Source organism: Ceratotherium simum, chromosome 5, assembly GCF_057802395.1.
Source record: "Ceratotherium simum simum isolate JZ-2026a chromosome 5, ASM5780239v1, whole genome shotgun sequence".
In the NCBI taxonomy this organism is placed as follows: domain Eukaryota; kingdom Metazoa; phylum Chordata; class Mammalia; order Perissodactyla; family Rhinocerotidae; genus Ceratotherium; species Ceratotherium simum.
Genome location: NC_141904.1, coordinates 50,913,470 through 50,930,706, shown reverse-complemented (window position 1 = coordinate 50,930,706; position 17,237 = coordinate 50,913,470). Strand labels below are relative to the sequence as shown.

Genomic DNA, 17,237 nt, shown 5'->3' with positions numbered 1-17,237 from the left:
GAAAAATCAATGAAACAAAAAACTGGTTCTTTGGAAAGATTAATAAAATTAACAAATCTCAAGTAAGACCGCCAAAGAAAAAAGAGAAAAGACACAAATTATCAATATCAGGAATGAAATAGAAGATATCACTACAGATCCTGCAGACATCAAAAGGGATAATAAGGAAATACTACAAAAAACTCTACACAGATAAATTTGACAAATCAAACAAAACAGACCAATTCCTCGAAAAATACAAACTACCACAACTCACTCAATATGATACAGATAATTTCTCTTAAGGAAACTACTAAGGAAATTGAACTAGTAATTTATTTATTTTATTTTATTTTATTTATTTATTTTTTGTGAGGAAGATCAGCCCTGAGCTAACATCCATGCTAATCCTCCTCTTTTTTTGCTGAGGAAGACCGGCTCTGAGCTAACATCTATTGCCAATCCTCCTCCTTTTTTTCCCCAAAGCCCCAGTAGATAGTTGTATGTCATAGTTGCACATCCTTCTAGTTGCCATATGTGGGACGCGGCCTCAGCACGGCTGGAGAAGCAGTGCGTCGGTGCGCACCCGGGATCCGAACCCGGGCCACCAGTAGCAGAGCGCGCACACTTAACCGCTAAGCCATGGGGCCGGCCCTGAACTAGTAATTTAAAAACTCCCACAAAAAGAAATCTCTAGGCCCAGATGGCTTCACTAGTAAATTCGACCAAATATTTAAAGAAGAATTAACACTAACTCTACAAAATCTTTTTGAGAAAGTAGGAGAGAACACTTCCCTATTCATTTTCTGAAGCTAGCATTACCCTGATACCAAAATCAGACACAGACAGTACAAAAAAAAAGAAAAGAAAATACAGACCAATACCTCTCATGAACATAGACACAAAAATCTTTAACAAAACATTATCAAACAGAATTTATAAATATATAAAAAGAATTATACACCATGACCAAGTGGTACTTATTCCAGGGATGGAAGGCCAGTACAATATCTAAAAGTCAATCAACGTAACCCATCACATTAATAGACTAAAAAACAAAAATCACATGATCATATCAATTACTGCAGAAAAAGTACCTGGCAGAAGTCAACACCCATTCATAATAAACACTATCAGAAAAAGAGGAACAGAGGGGAACTGTCTCAACTTGTTGAGAGCATCCAGAAAAAACATATAGCTAACATTATACTTAATGGTGACAGACTGAATGCTTTCTCCTTAAGATCAGAAACAAGACAAGGCTGTCTGGTCTCATCACTCTTATTCAACATAGTGCAAAAAGTTCTAGCCAACGCAATAAGGCCACAAAATGCAACAAAAGGCAAACAGATCAGAATTTGCCTTTTGCAGATGACATAATTATTTATGTAGAAAATCCCAAGAAATCTACAAAACAAACTCCTAGAACTAATAAGTGAGTTTCCAAGATCATAGGATACAAAACACACAAAAATCAACTGTATTTCTACATACTAGAAATTAACATGTGGAAACCAAATTAAAAATATAATACCACCTTAAATCACTCAAAAAATGAAATACCTAGGTATAAGTCTAACAAAACATGTACAGTTTCAGTATGCTGAAAACTACACAACACTGGTGAAAGAAATCAACAAAGATCTAAACAAATGGAGAGATTCATTTTGTTAATGAATTGGAAAGCTCAACATAGCAAAGATGTCAATTCTCCCCAAACTGATATATAGATTTGTAATAGACTAAATAATGGCTACCCAAATATATCAAGTCCTAATCCCTGAAATCTATAAATGTTACTTTACAAGGAAAGAGTCTTTGAAGATGTGATTAAATTAAGAATCTTGACTGAAAGATTATCTGGGTGGGTCCTAAATCCAACCACAATTGTCATTTTAAGAGGGAGGCAGAGGAAGATTATGTACACACAGAGGGAGAAAGGGATGTGAAGACTGAGGCAGAGGTTGCAATGATGTGGCCATAAGCCAAGGAATGCTGGCAGCCACCAGAAGCTAGAAGAGACAAGGAATGGATTCTTCCTCAGAGCCCACAGATGGAGCACAGCCCTTGCACAGCACCTTGATTTCTGACTTCTAGTCTCCAGAACTGTGAGAGAACAAATGTGTGTGTTATTCTCTACCACTAAGGTTGTGGAAATTTTTTTTCACAGCAGCCCTAGGAAACTAATTCAAGGTTTAAGGCAATTCCTATCAAAATCTCAGCGAGAATTTTTGTAGATATAGACAAGATTATCCTAAAATTTATATGGAAAGGCAAAGGAACTAGAACAGCCAAAAATTACTTCAAATTTTGAAAAAGAATAATAAAGAGGAATTATTCTACCTAATACCAAAATTTAGACAGCTACAATCAAGACTGTATTGGTGGAGGAGGGACAAACACATAAATCAATGGAACAGAATAGAGAATCCAGAAATAAACCTAAACAAGAATGCCCAACTGATTTTTGACAAAGGTGCAAAAGCAATTCAATGGGAAAAAAATAGATTTTTCAACAAATGGTACAACCCAGATGTCTTTCAATGGATGAATGGCAAAACAAACTATGGTACATCCATATCACGGAATGAGCAACAAAAAGGAATGAACTTCTGATACACTCAACTACTTGGATGAATCTCAAGGGAATTATGCTGAGGGAAAAATGCTAATCCCAAAAGGTTATATATTATGATCTCATTTTTATAACATTCTTTAGGTGACAAAATTATGGAGAATAGATTAGTGGTTGCCAGGGGTCAAAAGGGGTCCAGACATGAGGGAAGCAGGTGTGGCTGTAAAAGGGCAACATGAAGGATCCTTGTGGTGATAAAAATGTTCTGTATTTTGACTGTATCGATGTCAGTATCTCGACTATGATACTGTACTATAGTTTTGCAAGATGTTACCATTGGGGGAAACTAGGAAAGGGTACACAGGATCTTTCTGTATTATTTTTGATGACTGCATGTGAATCTACAATTACCTCAAAAAATTTTTTAAATCTAAAAAAGAGATAATTTAAATTAGAATTTTAAATTCCTGGACAATAAAGGACACCATAAAGTAAAAAGGCTTAACCACAACCTGGAAGAGAGCTCTTTCAATGCAAATGATGGCAAAAGGATCCCTATCAAAATACATCAAGTGCCCTAAAAATAAAAATGGGTTGAACACAGGAGAGATAACAGGTAATTCACAGAAAAGAAAACCTGAATAGCAGTAAACACACAAAAAGATGCTTAACCTCACTAGTAATCAGGGAAAAGAAAATTAAAGCAACAAGAAAAACATTTCCACATCAATCAGAATAGGCAAAAATGTTTACGTGTGACACCACTGAGAGGAAGGAACTGAATGGCTACTGGTGGGAGTATGGGCTGGTCCAACCACCTGGAGAGGACTCACCAGCCTAGGTGCGCCTTTCCACTCCTAGGCACACACTCAGAGGAACGTGCACACATACACAGAGAGACAGAGCAGGCACGTTCATTGCAACACTAAAAAGCTGGAAACAACCTCAACGTCCATCAACTGGAGAAAGCTCCAATAGGTTGTAGTAGGTTCACAGCATGGAACTCTGTAGGACAATTAAAATGAACTAAAACTACAAGAACTAAAATCAGTAAATGTCAAAAAATGTTTAGCAAAAAAGAGCCCACTGGGGCCAGCCCCATGGCGCAAGCAGTTAAGTGCACGCGCTCGGCTGCGGCAGCCCGGGATTCACCGGTTTGGATCCTGGGCACGCACCGATGCACTGCTTGTCGAGCCATGCTGTGGCAGCGTCACATATAAAGTAGAGGAAGATGAGCACAATGTTAGCTCAGGGCCAGTCTTCCTCAGAAAAAAGAGGAGAATTGGGGGCCAGCCCCGTGGCTTGGCGGTTAAGTGCGGCGCTCCGCTGCTGGCGGCCCGGGTTCGGGTCCCGGGCGTGCACCGACGCACTGCTTCTCCGGCCATGCTGAGGACGCATCCCACAAGCAGCAGCTAGAAGGATGCGCAGCTATGACATACAACTATTTACTGGGGCTTCGGGGGAAAAAATAAATAAAAAACTAAAAAAAAAAAAAAAAGAGGAGAATTGGCATCAGATGTTAGCTCAGGGCTGATCTTCCTCACAAAAAAAAAAAAAAGAGCCCACTGCATAAAGATATTAACACCATTTATATAAAATGTTTCAAAATTGTTTACAGATTCATATGTATGTAATAAATAAATAAAATCATGCATGTAATCATAAACACCAAATTCGGGGTCATGGTCACTCTAGGAAGAGAGGGCAAAGGAAAAAGGAGGGGTTCATAAGGGTCTCCAAACTTATAATTGCTTTACTTCCTAAAACAGGATCTTATAAAAATACAGAAGAACATTAAAGTATGACAAAGCTGGGTGGCAGATACTCAGGTTATGTGTAATGTTAGTCTATGTTCTCTGCTGAGTATTTGAAACACATGAAGGTAAAGAGCTTGGCTGAGTCTTGTGATCTCAAAATAATAAAAATCCTAAAATGGCCAGCACCTCCTACCCTATTTTACATCTCTGTGTCTTGTCCACCACCTTCTCAGGACTAGAAAGCCCTGTCTTCATGCATGTTTCTGGCATATTCTGAATGGCATCTAAAATCCAGATGCCAGCCCCTGGGGCTCCTGCCCTGCCCCAACTCTACTCCACCCATCATCCCCATATCTCTTGGTGCCCATGTCACTCAAGTTTACACAGCCCCCCTGAGAACAGAGTCTGCATACACCCCTAGTTCCGAGGACAGCACTTGCTCCCTAAGGGCTCAGAAAAACACATGGAGCTGCTCTACAAAGGTATGAGAAAAGGATTTGAAATTCATCTACCTTAGAAAGTTAATGAAGATGTCTTATCATTTGGCATGATCCCACCCTCTCATCAATGCTAGATAAGTAACAGGTTTAACAATGTCCTCCTTCCTGTTTCTATTATCTTGTTCCACTCCAAGGCCACATGTGACCAGGCAGCTCCCACAGAACTTCAGGCCCATTCCTCAACAGGGACCTCTCCTCCCTGCCATAGATAGATGGCTGGGTCACTTTTGCCTACCACAGACTTGCCAGCAGTGTTAAGTGCCACTTCTCCAGGTGGATATCAAACAACCACCGACTTATAACTGATGTCCCGTGGGAATCAGTTCCAAGAACCACTTACCTTCCAGTGACCTCTGCAGGGTCCTCTACCAGGAAAGGCAAGGAAGGAAATCCCTGACTCAACACCCAGTGTTCACCGTACTCTGGGTGGAGGTCTTCTCAGACTCCCAGAAAAGTGCCCCAAGTTTAAGGTTTTTCTTTGAACTCTTTTGTGTGTTTCTTTTTTTTATATCTGCCAGTTTCTTAACTGTCTGTGCTTTCACACTTTTTATAGTTTATCACTTAATTTTTAAAATTTTCTAGGTCTTGTGTTTTACACTATCTTAAATTGTAACTTTAGAGTTTTCTTTACCATTGCATAGTGCTTCTTTTAATGGCCTTTTCCTTTCTTATACTTTTGAACTCTTATTTAGTAAATGGCTCAGCTCAACCAGCACCCCACAAGACTGTAAGTTGTGGAAGGGCAGGGACACATCTGCTGCAACAACTGATGTATGCCACAAGCACACATACAGTGGCAAACACGCACCTAATGAATGAATGAGGAGAATACAACTCTTTTTTGTTTTAGCTTCTTTCATGTCTTTACTCCTTAGTTTACCTACTTTTCTACTTAGATCCAGTTGATCTTTTACTTTTCTAATCTGCTTCTCCACTTTAAAATTTCTTATCTGAAAACAGCAACAGTATGAGACACACCCTGTTCTACCAGGAACATAAGCTCAGTCTGGTATCTGCAGACACATGACGACACAGGGTATCTGTTTTCATGGGCATGACTAAGTGCTCCACATTTAGCAAGCGGGTGATGTTCGGGGCACAGCTCCAACTGCTATGTGTTGGTTTTCCATGCTCTGGACAGAAAAGATCTTTCTGCGACTTGGCAAAAAGCAGCCTTCTGTCCTTCTGATGCTAGCTTCCTATAAGCAAGGGTCATGTCTCCCCGTGCTAGGAACTTGGCAGACTGCATCCACACACCTGCATTAGGACATCCCCTCAGGATCGTTTTTACACATACTCATACACACTTATCTCACACTCACATACTTGGTCACTCAGAGATGGAGTGACCTCATTCTCCTCATTTTTCAGGGACCAAGGCCCAAAGAGAGATAACACTCAACCATGGTCACACAGAGCCTACGGCCAGAACGTAGTGGGAGGAGATGGTGCTCAGGAACCAGAGAAAGACTATGGCTGGAGTAACCCAGTCTTCCTGACACAGCCACCCCTTTTTAACACTGCACACACATACTCACAATATACCCTCTGGACCACCAGAAGTGCTCATGGCAACCCAAGAATACGTCTCAGTTGAACTCACCACTGTCTGGCTGATAAAAGCTGCTGAAACTCTCCTACTGAGAAATGGGTAGTAAGAATTGGTAATTCATTCCTCTGTGCCAGAACCCAATGCAGTGCCCACCACTAAGTCTAGGCTCAGCACTGCCCCCAGACTCCCAGTGAAATCCAACTCTGGAAAGAGGGACCTTCCTGGAGCCTTGATGAAGCCCCTGGCATTCTGAATACATGCTCAATAGCCATTGCATACAGTGTGAAAAATGGGCATAGCTGCCAGGCAGCAGTTTTACCCCTTAGTCCAAGACATTCTACCCCAGGGGGGCAGAGAAACCTTAAAAGTGTCAGAGCCTGCAAAGCCTGGACATAGCAGAGCGCTTTGCGACACTGCTGTCCCAAAGCAGCCACTTAGGCTGCCCTCTCCTTCTTCTCTTTGTAAAAGCCTGTGTTCCTGCCCCAAGAGCCACCAGCACCAGGGAAGAGAGCCCCACAGTATCCTAGATACCCATCCCACCCCTCCCTGGGCCAGGCGTATATTCAGCACCTAACAGCATCACTGAGGCAGCACTTCCACAGAAAGCTGCCTGGGGGAGAGAAAGAATATCTAAGCAATGGGCATCCACCAGTCTCCTGGGGTATAGACGCTTAATGATGAAATGACAATCTGGGGTGAAAAGCCCAGGGAGCCGCAGACCCTAAGACTCACTTCAGAGATCAGAGCTAGTTGTGGGTGCAGCCAGCAATCTTCAGAATCTGCCAGTGGCCATGCCAATGCTTCTTTTCTCCAACTGTCACATGGGGGACTCTCCACTGATGGGCAGACGTAAAATGTCAAGTTTTCAGCAGTGCTTAAAAGGTGGTGTCCTCTGTATATCAAAATATATAAAATCTGCTTTCAAGGCAGGTGTATTTCAAGTTTACCAGATTAGTCAATAGGGACATAACTAGGGAATCAAAAGCATTCTACAGGGACAGGCAAGGACCCCAAGCATCCGAGGCAGAGTTCAGCAGGAAAGAATCCTTCTGGTCCTTCCTGTTCACCAATACTAATCCCTATCTATATGCGACTGAAGAATGTGCCCTGCGTGGGGTAGAGGGGGCCGGATATATGCCCACAAGGCACAAGGCTTTGTGACTCTACTCTGTCCAGACAGCCTTGCGTCCCTGGGAACTAGAAGGAGACTTCTCTGGAATTCCAGCCCCAGGTGAGCAGCAGCTCTGTTCTGCTCAGGCTTCCTCCCCAGAGCTAAGGATTGCCCCATGCACACTGGAGGATCACTCAATAAATAAATTCCACTCAATAAACGTAAGGAACAAATGCATAAGTGGCACCAACTCAATTCATAGTAAACTTAGTGTTTCTTCATATGCAGAAAAACCCACAGAGAATGAAACTTTAACATAGCTTAACTAAAAACTCTGAAAGAACAGCCTCCCTACCAGTTTTTACTTTCTAAGAATGAAGGAAAAGTTGTGAGCTTCAACCCGTTATAAACCACACAAAATGAGACAGAGGTAGCCCATCCCACCACTCCCAGGAACCCCTACTCTCAATTAGCTATGTTACCTAAAAATAGTACTTACATTGTCAAATTGATACCATTCACATGGTAATTAAAATATTTAAGGAAAATGGGATTTTCTTTTTAAAATCAAGCTAAAATAATATCCAAAATATATAAAGAAGTCATACAACTCAACAACAAAAAACAAACCACCAAATCAAAAAATAGGCAGAGGATATGAACAGACATTTTTCCAAAGAAAATATACAGATGGCCAACAGACACATGAAAAGATATACAACATCACTAATTATTAGGGAATTGCAAATCAAAACTACAATGAGATATCACGTTACACCAGTCCGAATGGCTCTAATTAACAAGACAAAAAATAACAAATGTTGGAGGGATGTGGAGAAAAGGGAACCCTCATATACTGCTGGTGGGAATGCAAACTGGTTCACAGCCACTATGAAAAACAGTATGGATATTTCTCAAAAAATTAAAATAGAAATACCATATGACCCAGCTATTCCACTACTGGGTATTTATCCAAAGAACTTGCAATCAACAATCCAAAGAGATTTACGTACCCCTATGTTCATTGCAGCACTATTCACAATAGCCAAGATGTGGAGAGCAACACAAGTGCCCTTCTATGGATGAATGGATATATACACACACACACACACACACACACACAATAGAATACTACTCAGCCATAAAAAAACACAAAATTGTCCCATTTGCAAAAACATGGATGGACCCTGAGGGTATGATGTTAAGCAAAATAAGCCAGACAGAGAAAGACAAATACTGCATGATTTCACTCATATGTGGAAGATAAACAAATACATGGAAAAAGAAAACAGATTAGTGGTTACCAGAGGGGAAGGGGACTGGGGGTGGGCAAAAGGGGTAAAGTGGCACATATGTATGGTGACAGATATAAATTAGACTACTGGTGGTGAGCATGATGAAGTCTATACAGAAACTGATAAATAATAATGTACACCTGAAATTACACAATGTTATAAACCATTATGATCTCAATAAAATAACTGGAAAGAAAAAACAAGCTAAAATAATAAAATTACATATCGCTGTTTTAAATGGTTCTAGAAAAGTAAAAAGCAAAAATCTTAACTGAAACAACCACTTAGGTTCCATCCAGCAAAAAGGCTATTGTCCAGACGTTCAGAAGTTAAAATTAAATGTTAAATGTCAGTCTAACATTAATATAAAATTTCTAGAGGGTTAACCAGTTTAAAATTGTTCAATCTGATGGCCAACAGGATGTACTCAATACAATGGAAAACAATAGTGTGAAGTCATTGTTTATTTGGGCTCCAAATACCAAAAAGACAGACAGATGTCTCTGCTTTGCATTAAAAACAGGGCTTTTTCACTCCTTGGCCTCAGATGAGAAGGTGATGAGCTAAGTCACTGGTGAAGATTCAAGGTGTCACCCTAAAATCGCTCACAGCTCATGAGGCAGATGAGGTTTCCCTGACATGACGTAAGTTCCTGCCTGGCCTGTGCGCTGTGGGAATATCACCAGAGGTGTGGAAGCAGCCCCACGAAGACACCATCAGGGAGGTGGGGAACCCACCAAATGAGTCCAGGGTGACACATACAGTAAGAGATTTAAAAGTGGGCTGGCCCCACGGCTTAGCGGTTAAGTGCGCGTGCCCCGCTACTGGCGGCCCAGGTTCGGGTCCCGGGCACGCAGCGACGCACCGCTTCTCCGGCCATGCTGAGGCCGCGTCCCACATACGGCAACTAGAAGGATGTGCCACTATGATATACAACTATCTACTGGGGCTTTGGCAAAAAAAAAAGGAGGAGGATTGGCAATAGATGTTAGCTCAGAGCCGGTCTTCCTCAGCAAAAAGAAGAGGATGAGCATGGACGTTAGCTCAGGGCTGATCTTCCTCACAAAAATAATTAATTAATTAAAAAAAAAAGATTTAAAAGTAAAAATACATGGGACAAAAGAACTACCACCTCTGAGAAGGAAGCACTACACAATGGTCTACCAAACAGAAAAGCTACTTTGAACACCTCTCACTTAGAAAACTCTTGCAAATTCTCACTTATCACAGATACCAAAAGCAGAGGTCCAGGAAGGGCAGTGGTTTCTGCTGATGGTGGTTTGGTTGGCAGGAAGGAAACAAAGGTTTAATACCTGGGTAAAAACTCACTCAGGTGCAAACATGTCCTAGAGGAAGAGAAGAAACACAAGGTTCAAAACCCAGGGCTGAATGGCTACTCTCCACTGGACCATGGTTTTTAACCTGGGTAGTTTTAACATCTTACGTAAAAGCTCACTGAAAAACAATTCCTTCTACACTCCACTGAACTCCATATGTTCCCGTTAAACATTATTCACTACTGAATTGTATACTTAAAAACAGTTAAAAGGGTAAATTTTATGTTTATATGTTTTTTACCACAATTTAAAAAAAATTTTAATGGGTAAGATAGTAAATTTTATGTTATATATATTTTACCATACTTATAAATAAATATTAAATAAAACCCACATTACTCAAGAGTCATACCAATTAGACTTCAGAAAAAAACACTTAGGAGGCTTAGGTCCAGTCTTTTAATCACCGATGCCCAGGCAGGGCACTGAGGACGGAAAAGGATAAACTGAGCCCAAAGACAAGGACCAGGCCTAACTGTCCATTTGGCTGCAGCAGCTGGACTGGGAAGTGGGATGCAGGTGGGGGTGGAAGTGCAAGAGGTGAGAGACCAGACTAAGAAGAATCCAAGTGGGAATGAATTACCACATCCACCTATCCATGTGGCATCCAAGAACCCAATTACAGCAAATTACAACTATCTCAAGGCAGCCCAACAATTAACACTTCAGTGCATACTTACCAACTACCTACCTACCCTGTGCTAGGTGCGAAGCTTCATTTGCTATGCATACAGTCTTCCCAAATTTCATACAAAAATATTCAACTAAGATTTACATATATTACTATATCAAAAACACAAGAGGTAATTAAGTATTTATATATTATAAACAGGCATTTTCCAAGTAGGTACTCACTGGAAACTAAAAGTTGCCTTCTGGGCCGGCCCTGTGGCTTGGTGGTTAAGTGCGCGCGCTGCGATGCTGGCGGCCCGGGTTTGGATCCCGGGTGCGCATCGAGGCACCACTTCTCCGTTCATCCTGAGGCCGAGTCCCACATGCAGCAACTAGAAGGATGTGCAGCTACGACACACAACTATCCACTGGGGCTTTGGGGGGAAAAAATAAAATAAATAAAAACTTAGAAAAAAAAAAAAATAAAAAAAAAAAATAAAAGTTGCCTTCTGGCTCCCCAAATTTCCCCTGGCTATCCAATATTCTCTTCATTTCAATACAAAAGTAGAGTTGAGGGCTGGCCCCGTGGCTTGGCGGTTAAGTGTGTGCGCTCAGTTGCTGGCGGCCGGGGCTCGGATCCCGGGCGTGCACCGACGCACCGCTTCTCTGGCCATGCTGAGGCCGCGTCCCACATACAGCAACTAGAAGGATGTACAGCTGTGACATACAACTGTCTACTATGGCTTTGGGGGAAAATAAATAAATAAATAAAATCTTAAAAAAAAAAAAAAAAAAAAGTAGAGTTGAGAGTACACTGTGAGGGCAGGATGGTTACTGTCTGTCTGGGTCAAAGATGGACACTCAGGGCTCCCAGAGAGAAAAGGAGGGAGAAGAGGTCCACTGAAGAGGTCTCGGCAACATACACTCTGCTGCCCTCTCCTCCAACAGATGCCTAGCACCAAGCACGCACTCGGTAAACATCAGAGTACAGGGAAAGGGTTTCCACCAAATCTCTGAAATGATTCACCAAGCACGAAAACAGTAATCACCTGATTTCATACTTTGAAGCTAAAAGCTGAGCTTTCTAATATTTTTTCCATTATACTACAAGAGATTAAAAATAAATGTCATAGTTCAAAACTAATATGCTAATCTGACTTCAATGAATTAGGTTTAGAAAAATGTACTGACTGCTGGTCTTCCTGATCTTATTTATTGGCTAATCAGACTCCAAAACAGAGGAATGAGGTGAAATATCAGGGTGGCCCCAGCCACCCCCAGCTCCCTACTCAGGTCCCCCATTACCATAGCCCTTGGCCCTGCCAGCAGCCTCATAATACAGGCCTCAGGAGCCAAACAGGGGTGTCCTGGCCCCCGGTGACTGGGAGTCCTTGCACCTTCACTGTAAGGTGCCACTGTACTGAGTGTTTATTTAGGCAAATACTTCAATGTTTAGTGTTTAAAGTTGTGACCCGTTTTTGGCCACATTCTTGTTTTGGGCCACATTCTTAAGGCTCGACCATCAACATTTCAACCATGCCAGAAACTGCCAAATCAACAAACTTTGTTTATAAAAGGACAAGACACAACTAGCACCCACTCCCTTTGCTCAGACTTTCTCGCTAGCAGAATTCCTTCCCTCCCACATATGGCTCTAACTGGCCCTTCTACCTACTCAGCCTTGCCGCAGCTACAAAATCTAATCTAATAATCACAAATTTCTCTGGTAGCTTTTAGGAGTGTGCTTCCAAAGGCTGGAGCAAAACAGCCAAAAGATGGCCTTGCAGAATTTTGGAACCCCTGTTCTGCAAAGCCACGGCCACTCTACAACCAGGCAGTAAAGCAGTGGGCAAGGCCAATGCTGAACAGGACAAGGACGCCTGCTATGCCTGACCTCGAAATTAGGCTTGCCTGGAGCAGCATCCGAGAACACCAGTTCCCAGCAAACTGGCGAAGGCAAAGCTCCTGGGCTAGATCCCATCAGCTCCTGCATTTACTGGCCTTCCTCAGCAGAGGATGCTGGGCTGCTCCTCAAGGACCACAGCACAGATTTAGAGAAATGTGTCCAGTTCAGGCACCTCTACACCAAGTAAGATGGATTTACACCCAGGTAAACACAACTGAAGAAATCCTTCAAGATGCCCTTGTCCTGACATCCCACTGCCTCTACCTCCTTTCTGCAGGCTTTGATCATTCCCTTAGCACAAAAGAAAAAGTGGGTTTCCACTCAGTAGTAATTATTTGGAAACTAATTCCTGCATTTTAAAACACAAGGATTAAAAATTACAAGCAAAAAGGGAGGGGCCGGCCCGGTGGCATAGCGGTTAGGTGCACGCGCTCCGCTGCGGCGGCCCGGGGTTCAGATCCCAGGCATGCACCAACGCACTGCTTTGTCAAGCCATGCTGTGGCGGTATCCCATATAAACTGGAGGAAGATGGGCATGGATGTTAGCCCAGGGCCAATCTTCCTCAGCAAAAAGAGGAGGATTGGCAATGGATGTTAGCTCAGAGCTGGTCTCCCTCACAAAAAAAAAAAAAAAAAGCAAAAAGGGATAAGGGAAGGACCAATGCAAGAGATTGTCTGTCTTATCAAAAAGGTACAGCTATAATTTACATATTCCCAAGTATTGGGGAGAAAGTAGCAGCTACAACATACTTTTCAGCGGTGGCCAGAACCTCCTGATACATGAAAGGTGTTGTTTTCTTCTTTCAAACAGAGCTAGGATCTCCTGAATTTCCAAGCTGGACCACTGTCAGGCACAGATAGACTCCCACAGCCCAAGAGGACAGAGATCTCACCAGCCCACAGCTTAATTCTTCAGATGTTTTTATCTTCATTTCCCATGAATCTTCAACCAGCTTCTAATGTCAGCACACAAGCACCCTGCCCTTCCCAGTTTCCATGTAAATCATCTGCGCTGGGAGCTAACTACTTAAAGGACCTGCTTTGCAAACGGAAAATTTATTTTATGTCTTCTCATTGTATACTAGTCCAATGAATCTTAAAGATTCTGTGGTCTTAAGAACAGACCTAATCAAGAGTCAGGAACCTCCTCCTTGCATTTATCTCATGCAGGAATAAAGATGACACTGCGAGGGATTTCATGGCAATACAGTCCTCCCAATAGGCTAGTCCCTTACAAAGCCATGGGGACAGCTACTGCCTATCTCTCAGAACTAAATGGTCAGTAAGAGGAAAAGGACAGGAAGGCAGAGAGGTCACAGGCAAAAGAGAGAATGTGAGTAAACCAGACGGAGCTGTGATTCTATTTTCTCAGACTAAGCTGCCCTGTAGAGTCTGATAAACAGGATTTGGCCTCTGTCCCTACATTTGCCCCTTCACCTAGTTATCCCTTGATAAGATTTCTATATCAAGGGATACAGACAGAGTATCCCTCTGTACAGGGGGAGAACGGGAGATGCAGACAGAAGCCAGGGCAGAAACCAATAGGGATTGGGGAGTGTCCTCTACAGCCTTGTCAAGTTGTTCATCCTAAGGCAACAAGGCATGCTGGGCTTAAGACATTTTTTACCTAGTTGAGAAAAATGGCCACAAAAACAGCAGTCCTCACTCTCTCTCTAGATCCCTCTGTAGGGCCCCTTCCAGGATCTTGCTAACTGCTACAACCCAAGTAGGTGTTCCACCCATCAACCTGCCTCAGAACTAGAAGGGGAGCAAACAGGGAGCCATGGGCTCCTCAGAGATGCTTCTCATCTCAAAGGAGGGAGCAGCCCTCCAGTCCTCTGCCAGCCTTACATTATTACCTGCCATATTCAGCAAACGATTAGAGGAAAATCCAGACTTCTTTGGGACAAAGAACTAAAAATATAGCAAATTCACCAGTTATCAGAAGCATTTATCTAGAGAGGTGGAGTTTTGTTTTTGTTTTTTTTGTAATCAAGCTCTCTTGATTAAAAAGCTCTCTTATAAACTCATAATCCACAGACACCTCAAAAAGTCATTTAAGCTCTCTACTTGCAGAAGGGCTAAGAAGCAGGAAGTCACCTCGCACGCTCTTGACACCAGAGTTTCCACCTCTTACATGCCAAGGAGTAGTGCAGCTGCCAACTACGCAGCTTCTGGGAGGGTCCACCCTGTAAACAAGTGCAGCTAATTCAAAGGCGGCTAATTTAAAGTTTGCAAATCTATTTTTCAGGTTACTTGCAATGCATCCAGGGATCTCGGCTATCTTTTGCTTTTATAGACTATTAAGTATTGAATTTGACACTGACCCTGGGGCCAAGGAAGTGACAAGGCCTCAACTTGCACAGGCATCTAAGACTCAGCAAGCACCTTGCACAGGACCAGCGTGCACCTGTCTGGTACTGGTTACTTTCTCGTGGCTCATGTCCTGCTGGATGACTCCATAACACTGAGCACAGCACCTGGGCGCCAAGGCCTGTAAGTGGCACTCAGCAATTATGGGCCTGGACACAGTGGGCCTTAAAGAAATCACTTCCAAAACACTCCAAAGGAGAATGAACATGTTCTAACTTCATCTACCCCTAAACAGAAAAGCAGTGGTCCTGCCCAACAGAACCTCAGGTATGGCTGTCCTCTGGATACGGGACAGGCAAGAAGTCAATGACTATCAGAGTTCCTAGCACTCCAGAGAGCAGAGTGACAGCAGGTGCAATGGAGCAGCAGCAAGTGTTTTGGCCAACAGGATTTTTTTTAATAATTATTTTATAAACCTAAATCTGTTCTCAGAAACTTTGTTTTCTAGGCAAATATGGAATGAATTAACACCAGCTACAATAATAATCAACAACATGAACAGAGATAACTTGGGCAAATGGCAAATTAAATAATGATACTTGGTATTTGTTTCACTATTTGGATGAAAGACACTGGATAAATATCACAGAAACATCACTATTTGCTTCTGCAATAATTTTCTTTTCCCATAAGCACCCTGGTCTAACAAAGAAACACATGATAGGAATTATATTTCCTTGATGATTTTTATTCAACAAATTTTGACCACCTACTCAGTATCAGACACCATGCTACCTTCCCCCATCTGCTCTTTAATTCCCACTCCACTCCATGTGTGTTTCAATCTCTTCACAAATGAAGAACACTATAAAAATGAAAATGCTTGCTCTTAGAGGATTAAAGTCTCAAGAAAAATTATATAAGTTTCTTTTATTTCTCAATAAAAACTTTCCCCACTAGACGCGTGTCCCCTGAGGGCTGGAACAGGGTCTAATTCACCTGGGTCCTGGGCTCAGACTGGTTCAGCGAGGGCCAGAAAACAGGGCCTGGCCAGGGTGGAGGAGACTGCAGATCAGCAACAATCAGGGAAAGCCAAGGCCTCAGAGTGTGATCTCCACTTCCTAGACCATTCTGTCTACCCAGTAGCACTAGGAGGGGAGGTTACAGGAGGGTCCAGGCAGACACTCATTTTCCCTTGGGAAATGGGCCCACCATCACCACCCAATGATGTAGGTGAAGACCTAGCCTTTCAGTCAAGTTCAAAAATAGGTCAGGGGCTGGCCCAGTGGCGTAGTGGTTAAGTTTGCGTGCTCCACTTCGGCGGCCCTGGGTTCGCAGGTTCAGATCCCAGGCGCAGACCTACACACTGCTCATCAAGCCACGCTTATGGCAGCGTCCCACATACAAAACAGAGGAGGATGGGCACAGATGTTAGCTCAGAGTCACTCTTCCTCAGCAAAAAGAGAAAGACTGGCAACGGATATTAGCTCATGGCTATCTCCCTCAAAAACAGAAAAAGATGCTATTGGGACAACTGAGGAAATCTGAATATGGACTGTAGATTAGATATTATACCAATGTTAAATTTCCTGATTTTGATAGATGTACTGTGGTTAAGAGAATGTCCTTATTCTCAGAAAATATACAATTAAGTACATAGTTGTAAAGGGGCATGATGTTTGCCAATTACTCATACATAGATGGTTCAAGAAAAAAAATCTATAGATAAAAAAGGAGAACGACAAAGTAAACAAGGCAAAATATAAACAAATGGTGACTCAAGGTAAAGAGTATTTAGGAGTTCCTTGTACTATTCTTGCAATTTTTCTCTAAGTCTGAAGTGACATCGAAATTAAAAATTACAAAAATATATAGCATATGAAATGGAAAGAAAATAAGTGGTAAGAAAAAGGAATGTGGAACATGGTCCACCTCCCTTCTCAGGACCTTAGTTCCTCCCTAGCAAAGCAGGGATATTCATCAACATTTGTGAAGCAAAGTCAGCAGATGAGCTCTATAAACTGTGACAACTTATGTAACCCTAACCTCACCACTTACCTCACAACTAGCAACTCTGTCCACTAGCATTCCAGGTTCCAGCATCCCAGACTGCATAATTCAAAACACAGAGCCCACCAGGCCCCCAAACCCTCCAAGTTTGTGAGGGGAAATTTAAAAGCATTTTCCTCCAGAAGCACTATGAACAAAAAATATACAAAAAAAAAGACTTTATTTGTTTTAAAAATGACTTGGGTTATAACGGAAGAAAATGTCACACTGGGGCTTGAAATTACTACACT

The 17,237-nt window shown here is 42.3% G+C and overlaps 1 protein-coding gene across 7 annotated transcripts in view; it reads right to left on the bottom strand.

Annotated features, from left to right (window-relative positions):
• The window catches only part of DAG1 (dystroglycan 1), a 59,780-nt gene that overhangs the window by 22,058 nt on the left and 20,485 nt on the right, over positions 1-17,237 (bottom strand). The window contains exon 2 of one of the 7 annotated variants that reach the window (XM_087430996.1): positions 10,962-11,152. The exons of the other annotated variants lie outside the window; for them this stretch is intronic. The gene's annotated coding sequence lies outside the window, so the exon portion shown is untranslated. The remainder of the gene's footprint in view (positions 1-10,961; positions 11,153-17,237) is intronic. 7 annotated transcript variants of the gene reach the window in all.